The sequence below is a fragment of the Cavia porcellus genome, unplaced genomic scaffold (genome assembly GCF_034190915.1).
Source record: "Cavia porcellus strain 051 isolate PalLab524CR breed Dunkin Hartley unplaced genomic scaffold, mCavPor4.1 scaffold_9, whole genome shotgun sequence".
NCBI classification, from domain to species: Eukaryota; Metazoa; Chordata; class Mammalia; order Rodentia; family Caviidae; genus Cavia; species Cavia porcellus.
Genome location: NW_026947492.1, coordinates 91,741,786 through 91,757,689, shown reverse-complemented (window position 1 = coordinate 91,757,689; position 15,904 = coordinate 91,741,786).

The window sequence follows — 15,904 nt, the reverse complement described above, 5'->3', positions numbered from 1 at the left end:
AGCCTCAGCATGGAAGCTGGAGCATGCACCATTGGAAGCCACAGTTTGTGTTTCCTGCTGCCGCTGCTGCAGAGAGAGAGATTCGCAAATGCTCTAAGAACGGGAATCCGTGAACGAAGTTGAGAGTTGGACGGGCGGGAAGCCATGCATCGACCTGCGGTGCGGGAAGGAAACTGGGACTCTTTCACGGTCTGGGAGGCTCAACAGAGGACATTCTGGGACCGGGCACACTTCAGTCACATATCCCCCTCTCAAGCAGGATTGGTGAGCAGTGCCTAGCCTACATGACGCTGCTGGCTGAGACCCAGTAGGCTAGCACAACCAGGTCCCAGCGCCTAGAGGAGCACCCTAGCACTAAAGCCTTAGGTAGGTTGACCTTGAGGGGCAGGCCCCGCATAGGCTGCCTGGTCCTTAACTCCCTGGTGGGTGGGAACACCTAGCTGGCCCAATTCAATCAGACTGTGGCCAACAGGGAAAGAAGCTGGGCCTCCTGTATATGCTTGCATATATAAGGAACAAAGAATATGGGAAGAGGGAGCAATAAGAAAGGCTCCTCAGCCCCCAATCCTGAGAAACAGGCAATAGCAGACACAGCACCAATAGACCTAAAGCGCTATCTCCAGAGCCTCATAGATGAGTTCAGGAATGAAGTTATTAATGACCTGAAGCAAGATGTAAGCAGAATAGTTAGATGGAGAAAATAGAAAAAACATAGAATACGTGAAGCAGGTTCAAAGAGATTACTAGGAAACTAAAAACTCTATCAAAATACCAGAAATCCAATATAAGAACAGAATATTAAAAGCCATCAGAGACAAGAAACAGATCACTTACAAGGGAACACCCATCAGAATTACAGCAGACCTCTCGGCACAAACCATCAAATCACAAAGAGCGTGGGGGGAAAATGATTCAAGCTTTGAAAGATAATAACCTCCAGCCAAGATTGATATATCCTGAACAACTATCCCTGGAAATTGATGGAAAAACAAGGTGTTTTCAGGATAAAGAGGATCTAGGGGAATATGCAACCACCAATTCAACTCTACAGAGAATACTGCAGGATATTCTAAACAAGAAAAATACAAAGAATCCAGAAATAGTGGCAGAGAGGCCACAATGAATGGAGCAGAGAACAAAATGAAGAAGGCAAACTGACAACTAATGACAGAAAAAGAGCTCAACAGAAATGAGGTAGAGAAAATAGGATGGTAGGAACAGCTATTTTGGAGAAAACGACATCATAATTGGTAATGCTGATTTAGTATCATCTTGTTTTGAAGTCCCATCAAGCTTTTGTTCTTCTGTCTCCATAGGTCTTAACATGTTGTATCTTACTGGATTTTATTATGTATGACAGTATAAACAAAAACTTTTATAGACAAGGAGATTATGCAGAAACCATTGTTCATTTTCTGTTAGTTGATTCTAACTACCCTGTAATACTCTCATTCTCTTGAATGGTTTTACATTGTTTTGATATATTTGATGCTACGGTATACAAAGTTATACTCAAAGATTTCAAGGAAAGAGACAATATGGTAACTACTTTTATGTCAGGATTATCTTGTGGTGAAACACTATTTTGCTTAAATGGTTATGTTTTGATCTGCGCTGTTTTGTTGTTATGCCCTCTTTTATCTCAATCTCCATTTTATTATTTACTTTTTTATTTTTATCCTTTTAATTAAGGGAAAAATAAATAAAAAAATAGGATATATTATACTAACCCACTTTGATTTTCTATTAACTTGATTTGAAGCCCTGTATTGCTCTCACCATCTTGTTTTGACTGATATTCCTCTATTCTGTTTTGCTAGATAGTACCAGGTTTGAAAGTTTAGGCAACAGCTGTGAAGATAATGGGATTCATTATGACACCCATTCTGGTTGACTATTATCTACTTTTGAAGACCTGTAATGTCTCCAATGTTTTGGTTTTGTTGGTTTCGTTCTTTACTGTTTAGTTCAATTTTATTATAACTGATGATATAGGCAATTCTATTTGAGATAGCGGGAGGCATTATGGTAACCATTGTTGATCACCTTGTATTATGTTTTTACATTATCTATTATGTCCACCCTTTTGATTTAACCGACTCTGTTCTGTTATGTCACATTTGGTTTTACTCTTCCAAAAAAAGTAATAAGAACTGTGGGAGCAATAAAACCCAAAATGTGTAATAGTCAGTGTACAAAAGAGAGGAAAAGAAAGTGCTCTAAATGATATAACTGCATGTATATTTAAGTGTGTAAGATAGACAATGATTATTACTGAGTTTTGTTGGATCATTGAACAGAACTGTTTGCAGTCTCACTGTTTGAATGTCCACTTTATATGCTTTAATTTTGTAACTTGAACAAATATTTCTAAGATGACAATATGTAATCCATTAACTAGTGATTTCCTACTGTTTATTTTTTTTCTGAAATTCTGTATAACTTGTACCCTTTTTCTGCTTTTTTTCTTTTTCTCCTTAAATAAAATTAAAAAGAGTGGGGGATGGAGCACTAAAAGATCATGCATATCCTAGGGTCATACAGAAGATAGGATATATTTAATTCATTATGTGAACTACAGAATCAGTTGTGGTCCAGACACCAAGCACACAAAATAGGTTGATCTCTCTGTTTGGTCTAAAAGTTCTAAAAGCAGGCTGGCATTTGTTGGTTAGTCAGATCAGCCTGGCTTTACTTTTGATTAATTCTTTATGCTAATGGTGACACTCACTTTATCTTTTCTCCCAAGCCTTTTGCCTGCCTAACTGTGGATGAATTGCTCAGATTGGGATTACCTAATAAATGTGGTTTGTTTAAGAATGATTTTTCCTTTAAAACTTTAAGGCAAGTAAACAAAATACTTGGTAACTGTGTCTACTTTATATCTGTCATCGAGGCTTTTCAAAAGTTTTGTTTATTCATATAAATTTACCCAAAAAACCCAAGCATAACTATTTACATTTCATATAACATCTTCTGATCTCTAACATACATTTGCAGCTTTAACTGTTATTGTCATAGCAACTGATAATTTGTTTTAGAATTTTTATCTGAAATCACAATGCATTGAGTCTCTTGAAAATCATCTTCCATCTTTTTAGAAGGAGCCTCTGCACTACTACTGCAGTATTTTCAAAGAATGTACTTAAATATAAACATATGCCTGAAGTTGGCTTCTTTTTTATTTAAAGAGAAAAAAAGAAAGGAAATAAAATTGAAAAAACAAAGCAGTAAATGGGTACAAATAATACAGAATTTCAAGAAAAAAATACAGTGAGATATCACTAGTTAATAGGTTACATATTGTCATCTTTGAAATAGTTGTCCAAATTATAAAATTAAAGCATGTAAAGTGAACATTCATACATGAGATTGCAGACAGTGCCGATCAATGATCCAACAAAAGTTTGCAGGAAACAAAACTCTGCTTCTAAAAGCTTTTGTGTCTAGTCTTTCACAGACAGACATTGTTTAAACATTTGGGGAGCATATAAATCATTCAATGGATCATGTCTGTACACTCTGTAAAGACTGAAGAAGCACATCAATGTAATCTACTTCAAGCTTTGTAAAAAGAAAAAAAAAGCTTATGTCTGGAAAGCTTTCTTGTGTCTCTAGTAGTTTCTCAAGTCTTCTGTGTTGTGCATGCATATGTAAGTGTGATAACACATTGTAAAAACAATTACTTTAAAACATAAAAGAAAATGAAGACCTGAAAAAAAAACAAAGCCGAGGCCTTGGAGTGCTGTGCCTCACTGTTGGCAGGTCCCCCAAGATTCACTGAGGAAATGCTGTCTCCACATTCATCCTCCTTGGGCGTGTCCTGAATGCACAGCTGAAGAACCAAAGTGATAGTCAGTGGCTGTTGCTGCCACCTGGAAGAATCAACAGAGAAGTCATGATGGATGCAGCTGTCACCAAAGGACAGGTCAAGGGTCCCTGGGTAAACATGACAAGGGATAGCAGGAAACTCCATAATCCACATTACAGGGGCCCAATGGATCCCAAAAAAGCAGGCTGAAAAGGAGGCAGACCAGCAGCACTGTGATCACCAACTGGCCAGTGGCATCTTCTAGGAGTCACAGGGGATCATGACCAGTAGGGCCAGGCTGGACCCAGAGAGAACCATAAACATAACATCAGCCATGCACTAGTGATGAAAGCAAATGTTCAGCGCCAGTCATACTCAAAATCCTTCAACAGGAAGCCACAAAGGTGCCCTTCCAAGAGCCTCAGCAGTGGTGACAGGGCCTATAGTGCCACCCGCCCAACACCTGCTGACAAGGTCAGCACTATGATGAAAAGAATGGGTGCAGATGCAGAAGTTCTGAGCTGATGACGAATCCTGTCTCAGAATTTATACTGTGGCAGCAGAGTTGGACCCTGGTTGCACATTGCCAAAGACTCACGGTACATGGGGTATCCAAGAGACAAGTGCACCCATCCTGTACTTGGTGAGCAGAGTTGACATCAAGGCGTGAATACATACATCATGTGCTCCCCTGACCTCACAGCCCTCACCGGCCTGAGGAGCATAAAGAGGAAAAGCACAGTCTCTGTCGTCCTCTCTCACAGCACATTGGCTTATTTTTTCATGACACCAAGCATAAACTGCAGCTCTATTTTTAAATGTATTTTTGTCTCTATCAAACTCAAAGATCTATAACGTTTAAGCCTATATGGGTTAAGCTAATGTTGCTTATTTTATCCCCAGTCTCTAGGACATGTCCCTTGGAGAATCTGAGGCATAGTACAAATGATAGTCATGAGACTGCAAGGTCTAGAGAAGGTCAACACCATCCCCGTCTGTAGTATCCCTAGACTTAACTTGGTTTCATGGTGCATAATTCATTATTTGTGAAGTGCTCATGGGAAAAGTATCTTCACGTAAGTACAGAATATACAAGGTCATTGGAGGCCGCAGTTCCCCTCAATATCCATTCCCCTTTTCTGTCATGTAGTGATTCTGGGAGTTTTAAATAAGAAAATATATCTTACCTGCTCTTGATGCCAGCAAGGTTAGTAAAGGCGATGTAGTCACATTCTAGATGAAGGGGTCAGTAGCAGAAGCATAGACCCCACTTCCCACTTCCTGCTTGCTCCAGGCTGGGGTGCTGATGTGGACAGGAATCACGTGGCCCATGAGGATGAGGGTGCTTCTGTCTAGAGCTTTGGAGTCTGACATCTTAAAGTTGCCAGCCAAGATCTACTAAACTTTGTTACTAAATTGCATATTCTTTTTCCTGGCCTTAAATGTAATAAAAACATGTGTCCACTCATCTGTTTTAAACTTCCTTGATTCTCAAGGCACGTATGATGATAGGAAGAAATTACTGCAGAGCGACACTGGACTGGGAGGCACAAACAAACAGATTTAGCTAATACAAGTTCAAAGTTGTCTTTGGCAACATGGATGAACCCATCTCAAAAAGAAAGTGTTTTGTAACTTTTCCTGCTCTTTTTTCCCTCAGTGTTGACAATAACAACTCTGACTTTGGGGTTTCATCATTGTTTCAGCTCTGTCTACAACTGTGAACAGACTGCATCAACTTCTCAGCTACCACTTTAGAGTGTGCCTTGTGTTTTCTGCTTGGAAAACAATAGGAACAAATTTTGAATAGCAAGAAATTTGTGCAATCTAAGGTTATTAACCATGATTTTAGAAAGAACTTCACCAATCTCTCCTCTCTCCTTTTCTCCTCTCCTCCCCTCCCCTCCTTCTTCTTCTCCTCTCCTCTCCTCTCCTCTCCTCTCCTCTCCTCTCCTCTCCTCTCCTCTCCTCTCCTCTCCTCTCCTCTCCCCTCCTCTCCTCTCCTCTCCTCTCCTCTCCTCTCCTCTCCTCTCCTCTCCTCTTCTCTTTTTTTGGGCTAGAAGACCACAGCTGCATAATCAGGATGACATCTAACTTATCATAGCTGTCATCTGTGGGCTGTAGGAGATGAAACAAGATTATCTCGAACTGGTTAGCTAGAGGGGAAAAAACAACCACAAGACTTTAAGTAAAGAAAGAGGAGTCAAATGTGAGTATGCCGGAGAGGACCATTCCATAAACACACGGAGCCCTTTCTCACGGAGTTATTGCTCACATTCTCCTATAGGGAATCACATGGGCTACTCAGATTCTCAGTAGTACCAGGTAAGGGATCTAATCTACAAAGATCTCTCAGACAGACAACAAGAAGTTTATTATACAATAAAGAGCCTTAAGAAACATCTCCTGTTCCAAGGCAGCTCCACTGGAAGTTGAATTTCCACTGGCAATGAAGAAAGGCAAAGACTTATAGAACTATTTTCTTTTAATGTTTTTGTGGTTTTGGTCAAACTTCATTTGCACAAACAAGAGCTAGATCCCTCCATGTTATGGTTTACCTCTAAAATGTCCCCTGAAAGTCTCATTTCAGAGATAGGACCTGGTCAGAAGAGGCGGGTCACTGAAGGGGAACCAGGAACGGTGTTGTCTTGTTCTTGGTTCCTCCTTTCTCTTTCTGCTTCTAGGGACCATGGTATGAACAGCTTTATGCCACTGGGTCCTTCCATCATGTGCAAGAGCGACATCATCACCATAGAGTGAACCCACTGCAACTGTGAGCCAAATACTCCCTTCAGCCTGCAGTTACCAGGCATTTTGTCACAAATGTGACTAATACACTCAGAAAAATCAAGATCACAGGGTCAGAGACTCAACGGCTGCCAGCAGCTATGTGATTGATCTGGGTGAAGGAGAACCAATTCCTCTCTCTAATCGTATTTATTTATTTATTTATTTATATTCTTTTCTGTGTCCCCCTTTCAGTCATTCAGATCTGCTGTTGGGAAATTTAACAAGTGGGATCTATAGGTATTCAAAGAATTAAAACCTTCAAAAAACAAAATATCAAAAACAAACAAAAAATCAAAGAATAAAAACCTTGGCACAAACAATGCTGGGTTTTGTTAGTTGCAATTTCTTTTTAAGTAAGTCTCACTGAGTTCAATCAATAAATATTTACTAACTGCCTACTTTGTGCTAGGCATCATCTTTTGATCCTGAGGATACACAGGAAATATGACTAAAATCAAGTGTCTATTGAACTTAATTTCTGGATAAATATACGTGTCGGTGACAACACTAATTTTTAGTGAAAATCCAGCTGGTTATTTCTATAAATTGTATATATAAGTTTAAGTATACAGAGACTACCAAAAGTGTATACATCAAGAAAATAAAAACTTGTATAAATATTTTAATACTAAATTTATTGAGCTATCAAAGTTTAATACAAGCTACCTTTGGCCTCTACAATTACATGCGCTCAGAATGGTGGCCATTAGCTCCAAAACATTTATTAGTATGATAAACTGCTGGAGTGTGTGTACCTTTTGTGGCAGACTCTGTATATCATTTATTTACTCACACACTTACATTATATCCTATGCTATGCTAAAAGGGCTTTGAATAATCTATAAGAACTACAATTTTTAAAACTTTAATAAATAGTTGAGTAAATCTCAGTAAAATAATAATTTTCAAAAGCCAAGTTAAGAAACATTCCATTAAAATCTTTGTGTTTCTTTAAATCTACAAGAAACCAAAGCAAACAGGAAAATAAATATTTTGCAACTAAAGCATAATATAGTGTGCTAAAGTTACTATATTATTTAGGGGAACATATAAGGATTACTTCTAGCCCTTCTCCCAGTAAAAGAAAAAGAGAAAATACATTTTAAAATACTAAGACTTTCCCACAGATTGCAGGCAGATCCCATCTGCAGGGACCATAGATAGGTATTACCCCTGCAGTTTTCATTCATGACCTAGTCCACACCAGGAACTTCATAACCTGGTCGTGGTGACCCACCAACTCCAAATCCACTGTATTTCCCCCCCTGAAACATGAGGCAACAGAGATAGCCATTCACAAACTAGCCTGATTATGGATGAAGCCAACATTCTGGAAGAGGATCTAAGCCCCAGAGAGTGGCAGCTCCAGGGAGAAATAACAGGCCAGGGGAGCAACATCAGTGCCAAGAAAATGCCACATCTACTGTAAATTACAGAAAAACACCTTGTGTTTTACTCTGAAAGTGAATCCTTTATGGTAGGCCAGAAGAAACACAGTGCAGCACCTGCCCTATTGTCAGAGTGCTTAACCAGGCACTGTTTCAGGAACCAGTTAATTAAGACTGAGCCACAAAACAACTGCAGTGTTAGTTACTTTTCTCTCACTGGTGAGACAAAATACCTAACACCCAAAATGAAGGGAAGAAAGGTTTATTTAGCTCATAGTTTGTGGAAGTTTCAGTCCATAAAATCCTGGGTCCAAGGCAGGATGGCTCATGGCAAAGGGCAGTAGTTCATGGTGGCAAAAGATAGTAAAAGTGACAACAGCAAAAGGGATGGACATGGAGATAAGAATCTTTCTGTCTCTTACATCATATGTAGACTGTACCCCTAGAGTGGGTGTAGCACTCACACCTATAATTCCAGCAATGAGCCATGAATTAATCACAAATTCAAGGAGACTGTCCCCATGACAGCATGAGGCTTTGGTGGGAAATCCAGACTCAAACCATAACAGTCATATAGCTAAATTATTCCAAAATATTAACAGATGAGATTTTAAAAAGCAGATCAATAAGATTCTTGGTGATCTCAAAGAAGATATAACTAAATACATCATGTATCCAATAGACAAAATGACCATCAAGTTTATGGTAGACACTACTGAAAAGCTCAGCTCAAAACTACTCAAAACATGAATGATCAGTTTACCAAAGAATTACATTCCATGAAAAAGTATCAACAGACTATCTTAAAAAAAGTAATGAAGCTACAGTGTGAAAAATTCTGATAGAATGAATATACCAGGCAAGTTGAACAATTAAGTAGAAAGGAAAAAATGGGAATCAGCAACAGGAAAATAATGCAATGACAGAAATTCATCAATACCCTTCAGTAATAAGTTTCTATGTGAGTGGCCTCTATTTCCCAATCAAAAGACACAAATTGGCAGAAAGGATCAAGAAAAAAATCCAATGATATGCTATATACAAGAAATACATTTAACTCAAAAAGAAATTAACAGATGAAAATATTAAAGAAAGGACAGATAACAACATTTCATGCAATAAGAACCTGAAAATAAGCAGGAGGAGCTATCCTATTTCAAAGTAGACTTCAAGTCAGAGCTGAACAGAAGAGGCAAAGAAAATCATTGTGTATTTGTTAAGGAAACAATTCAACAAGAAGAGATAACAATTATAAATATATATGCATCCAATACCAGCATGCCCAACTTAAAAAAATAAATACTATTGGACAAAAAGATTAAGTAAATACCAATATAATTTTAGTGGGCATCCTCAATACCACAATGTCACAGATAGACTGATCAACTAGACAAAAAGCATCAACAATGAATAGAGGTGAACCAATCCTTCAAATGAATTTCATAGATATCTCCAGAGTATTCCACTCAACAACATAATTCTCATTCTTCTCAATAGCACATAGAAATTTCTCCAAATCCGACCACATTCTAGCCCATGAAACATTGTCAAGTAGATACAAAAGAATAAAAATTACCATATGGATATCATTCTAGTGCAATGAAAAAAATCAGTGGCAAAAGAAACCACAGTAATTATGCAAATTACACAGTACCCTCTTGAATAATCAGTTCATCATAGAAGAAATCAAGGAAAAAAACTAGACAGCTCCTAGAATTAAATGATAATACCAGTAAAATATGCCAGAGTTTATGGGACACAATGTAAGTTTTCCTAAGGAGATGTTTATGGCTGTGAAGGCCCACATTAGAAAATAACCTAAAAGCCCAAATAACCTAAAAGAAAAGGTAAAATCACAGTGAACACCACAGAAATCCAGATAATAATCAACTACTTCGAAAATCTGTACTCCAATAAATTGGAGAATTGAAAAGCAATGAGTCTATGCTTACATATAAAGGAATTTAAAAAACTGAGCCAAGATTTCAGTACTCTGAATAATCCAGTGACAGGCAATGAAATTAAAGCAGCAATTTAAGAAACCTACCAACTAAGAAAATTTCACATCCTGTTAAATACAACAAAAACTTCAGGTAAGATCTAGTGTCAATATTCCTTAAAATTTTTAAGACAATTGAAAGAGAAAAATTACTTAAAAAATCATTCCTAGAATCCAGCATTATCATGATTCCAAAACTAATCAAACATCCAACCAAAAAAGAAAACTATAGGCCAATCTCTTTAATGAACATAGATACAAAAATCCTTAACAAGATACTGACAAACAGAATGCAGCAAACCATCAAAAAGACTATATACATCAAGACCAGGAAGGTTTCATTCAAGGATGCAAGGACAGTTCAAAATATGTAAATCAATAAATGTAACCCTTCATGTAAACAGATGCAAGAATACAGATCACATAAGCACCCAGTGAAATGCAGAAAAAGCCACTGACAAAATCCAAATATCCATTCATGGGTTTTTAAAAACCTGGAAAAAATAAGGATAGAAAGATCCTTATCTCAACTGGATAAAAGCCCTTTATGACAAACCCATGGTCAATATCATATTAAAATGAGAAAAAGACAAAAGCTTTATCTCTAAGATCAGGAATAAATAATGATGTCCATTATCACCATTAGCGAGAGCAGTCAGGTGAGAGAAATAAATAAAAGGATATAGATAGAAAAGAAAGAAGTCAAATTATTATTTGCAGTTGACACGATTCTCTATGCAGAAAACCCAAATTGCCAATAAATATGTGAAAAATGTTCAACATTGCTGGCCAATAAAGAAATGTAAATTAAACCAACATTGAGATTTCCTCTCATCCTAGAAAGAATGGCTATTATCAAGAAATCAAATAATAAATTCTGATGAAGCTGTGGCTTTAAAAGGAAACCTTCTACATCATTGTTGAGAATTGAACTAGTATATTCATTGTAGCAATTATCATGGAGATTCTTCAAAAAACTAAAGCTAGAAGTTCCATTTGACACTGCTATCCCCCTTCTAGATATCTTCCTGAAACAGTTAAAATAATATTACAGTGATGCTTACATATTCACATTTATAGCAGCACAACTCGCAGTAGCTAAATCTTTGAAGAAGCCTAAATGTCTATCAATAGATAAATGAATAATGAAAATGTGGTGTTTATTCACATTGGAGTAGTGCCATGCCATAAAAAAGGGTAAAATTATTTGTTTCTTTCCTTTCTTTTCTTTTCTTTTCTTTTCTTTTTTGTCTTTTTCCTTTTTATTGGTCCCGGGGATTGAACTCACGATTGTCTGCTTGCAAGGTAGGCGCTTATGCCGCTGAGCTAAATCTCCAGCCCCTAAAAAAGGGTAAAATTATTTGTATGAAAATAGATGTACTTGTTAGGTCAAATATTGTTATGTGAAATAAATCAGATATACACATTTGAATATCCAATGGTCTCTCTTATCTGATAACATGATTCTGAAAAAGACCTGCTCATTACTTTGAATGCATGTAGGATAAATAGATCTATCAACAGAGTACCAGAAAAAAATCCACTCCATATCAATCTTCAACATGTGACAGAGCTAGAATGAAAGATAAGTGGGTAAAGGACAGAATCTTTCATTAAATAAATCCAAGAAAAGTTGTTACTGTGGCATAAATGGCTAACCATCTAAACCAAATGACTTGAGATCCAAATAATTGATGCTCAGGGTGTAAACAGAAATTCTAATACATAACTTGTTTGCAATACTCACGTGTGACTGTTAGGAAGTCAATTAATGGCTCTGAATGTCCTTTACTTATTCCTAAAATAGGGCTCACAGATGTTAGTCCTGTAGTTCTCCAAGGGTGCTTGTAAGAACCATTTGGAAAATTTGTATGTGCTTCACTAATTTAGGAATTACTACGTGATGTTTCCTCCATATCAACCATTTGACATTGACTCACAGTTTTGTTTTGTTTCGTTTTATTTTGTCTTTTGACACAAGGGTCTCACTACGTAGTTCAAATTCGCTTTGAGCTCACTTTGTAGCCCAGGCTGGTTTTGAATTTGCAATCATCCTCCTGCGTCAGCCTCCTGAGTGCTGGGATTATAGGTCTGAGCCACCATGCCTGGCTGACTCACAGTTCTGAAATCTGTTAAATGAGTGTAATACATACCTCACCGCATTCTTGAAAAAAACAAAAATGAAACACCACAAGTACCTGATCTAAGGCCTGACGCATAGATGTCCAATAAATTCTAGTTCTTATTTGATCTCAAATTTAACAAATTTCTGGTTAAACAGAAGCCCTCTACTGAAAGCATCACAGATATTTTGCTACTACTACACACCTGAAGGTTTTTATTATTTCACTTTTAATTAATACAAATCAAGTATATATTTACCTATGGGCTATTGTGTGATTTTATTTATAGTATACAATGCTTAAATTAGGATAGATCTATTTATTCGAACATTTATCGTTTCTTTGTGATAAAAGCGCTTATAGATTTTCTGAGGTACACAGCAGGTTGTTAACATCTGTAGTCGCATCACTGTGTGATAACACACTCTCTCTTTCCCTGTCCGGCTGCAGCTTAGCACCGGCTGGCCAGCTTCCCCTCCTGCTCTGCCTGCCTCTCTCCCTAAGATCCAGTCCCATCATACTCTCAATCTCCAGGAAAGCAGCACTTTTGGGTTCCACGTACAAGCGAGATTTTGCGGTATCTGCTTCAGTGCCTGACTTATTTGAGTGAGGGTTGTTGCTGTTTTGTTGTTTTTAAGAGAGGCTGAAGCCAGGAGAAGCAAACAGCAGCCTTTGACCCTTAAGCTTCCGGTTCTGAAAGTATTATCCCATCAGAGTAATAGAAAAGAAATGTGCCATGAACACATCCTGACACTAGATGGCAGTCAATGAACCTGTAACCCTCAACCGGCCAGCAGAGGGCCTTTGTCAGGCACGTCATCCGCAAAAGTCTGGGCCTTCTAGCACTGTGCAAGGGTGCAAGGGTGCAAGGGGAAGGAAAAAAGGAGGGGAGGGACCAGGAGGGGGACGGAAGAAGAGAGAGACAGAGCGACAGAGTGTCAAAGTGAGACGAATGCAGGTAATGTTTGCAAAGACCTCTCTCCTGCTGTCCCCCTTGCCCACTGAAATTTAAAGAACAGTGGAGGGGACTGGAGACCAGGGAGCTCTGTCCGCGTAGGGCAGTGTCTATGAAATCAGCCACTGAAGTTCTGGCCTTGAATCCCCGAGATCCACAAAAGTTGTTGTGTCCCAGTCCAGCTACAAAGGTCGAGTTCTCAGCTTCCTCGTCTGACTTGGGAGGTCCTGAGAAGCACAAGCCAGTGCTCAGCACTTGCAAAAGCCACAAGATCTGACCACTCCTCCTCCTCCTCCTCTGGGAATCTAAACTTCCAAAGCCAACAAGGCTGAAGCCACCAGAGCATGGCTGCCACTGTGGGTCTCTGGGACCAGAGGCGGGCAGTGGGTCTCCCACTTGCCACAGTGCTGCTATGGGAAGCTCTGGGTCTCACTTGTGTTCAGCTCCTCTCCTAGAATAGATGCCTCCAGAGAGCATGGGCCTGAGTTGGTTAAGCCCTCTAAAACTGCAGAGGAGAATCAGGGCCGGTGTAATCCACGCGAATCCCACAGCAACCTGTGGAAGGAGCAGGGGATGAGGATTCCCTGACCCTCGGGTGTCAGCAGGCAGTGGCTCTCTCCCATGTCTCTGAATTTCAAGGAACCTCAGTAACCTGCGTTCCCCAGGGTCCCAGGCTCGGTAGGCGCCCGGTGTGGGCCAACTTGGTCTCTCTGGCCTGCTTCTCCCAGTGTTTGGACAAGGTGGAGCAGCAAGAGGCGGTGGTGGTGGCTGCCAGGGAGTGGGCAGGTGTGGCTGACCTCCATGGTACAGGTGGGGCAACTGCAGAGGACAGAGTCCACTGCAGCGCACAGGTCAGGAGACAGGACCAGCTCTCCAGGAGTCCCAGGCCTTGCTCAATAGCAGAAACCTATGGGTTTCTGGGCAGAATCGGGTCCTTGTAGTCCCCCCCACCCCGACTTTATCCACGTCTGCAGAAAATGGCACAGTCCGAAGTTATGCTTTGGGCAAGTGGAGGACTAGGACGAACTGGCACGGAGTATGTCCAGAACATAAGTAACCCTACTGACATCAGACGGGCGGTCTCAGGGAAGTCATTTCCAGGCTCGTAGTATCTGGAACAAAGCACTGAGCAGGAGGCTCAAAAAGAATAACATGAGTAAGATTTATCTACAGCAAAAGTACTCTCTGTGGGGGTGAGAGCAGGTAGTGAGAAGAACTCACAGGTCCAGGGTCTCTGAAGGTACTGGGGTTACAGGAGGCCCTGTGACTAAGAACTGACAGGAGAAACGGCCCCCTGGGTCCCTGAGTCTGTCTGCCGTTGGGAGGCAGTGTTTGACTATACAAGGGTTTTAACAGCAGTGTCATGGCATCCAGAGCTTGGGGTAGGGAGGGGAGGGGTTGTGAGACCACATTGAGGTTGGGTGTCGGCCAGGGGTACATGGTTTTGGATTTGCCCATGGCTGCGACTCCTTGGGGACAGGGTAACCTTCATCTATTGGCTCCTAAGGTCTCTCAGCTCTTGCCCCATGGCTTCCTGTTATTTGTCTTTGTTCTACCTCCCGCCTCACCACCATCCAAACCATCTCCTCCCACCCCTCAGCGCGCCACAGTCCTAGACCCACTCGGCGGCCCCCGCCCTCTGTGTCTTTCCTTCTCCCTGCCTCCTGGATCCTCTTTCTCCTGTGGGTCACTCAGTCTCCACATCCCCAGGACTGACCACCCCACAGTGCCATCTGTACCCGACTCCTGCACCCCATGCTTGACGAAGTGCATGCTGCTCAGGGCTGAGCTTGGTGGGTCTGTCGTCTCCTCCATTCCTTCCTGAGAGCAGGGACTGTCTCCTCCTCGACTGGCTCGCTGGTCCGTTTGTTCAGGAAATCTCTCATGAGCGCCCATTCCCTGGTTTGAGCACAGTCTTGGCATTGTGGGCCAGGCTCCGATCTGCACAGTTCCCCCACCACGGTCCCAGTCAGTTCCCCACTGCGCACTGTACATCAGGAAGCCATGCAGGGACCCTGTTCTGAGCAGTGACAGGTGATGGCCTGCAGCGTTCTGGGGCAGGTATGGGGCTGGGAGGCACCCCTCTGCTATCTCTTTCCCCCCTGGGTAGTAATTGATAAGAACAATTAACAGAGACATGGCTTTCCCTTTCCTGCCTCTGCAGCCTCACAGGGAGCAGGCCTGGGCTCACAGGAGCTGGCAGGAGCTCTGAGACAGCTGTCACATGAGCTCTGGCAGCTTGCAGGACCTCTCCAGCCTGGCCTCCTTGTGTCCTGAAGGAGACCGTGGGAGTATCCCCTCCCTGCACGCTGGGGTTCCTGAGCTGATTGTCCTGCCCTAGCCTACAGTTCAACTCTCAACCTTCTATCTAACACAGCTCAACCTGAGCTGGGCATATGGGTCCCCCTCCTCTAGCGCTGAGCCCTGGACAGTCACAACAATCATGACAGCCATTAATATTAATGATTACTATTGGGTGGAGCTTGCTTGTCCCGAGCATTATGAGAAACACTTCACATTTGTGATCTCACTTATTCTTCCCTATAGTGCCCCGAAGTGGGTAGCAGTATCATCTCCCCCTTTCCGGGGAGAAGAATCTTGGAGACACAGAGAGGTTGGCAACTTGTCCAACATCACACAGCTGATGAGTGCACCATTGCAGAGCAGGAAATAGTCTGTGCCCAAGTGGTTTTCAAAATCCAACCTGAAAAAAGACAAAAAAAAAAAAAACAGCCACCAAAAAAAAACCAAATAGTGAGACAGTTACATGATAGGTGCCGTGAATGAAATCAATATGACAGTGTGACTGAATCAGTGGGAGGCTTTATTGGAGAGAAC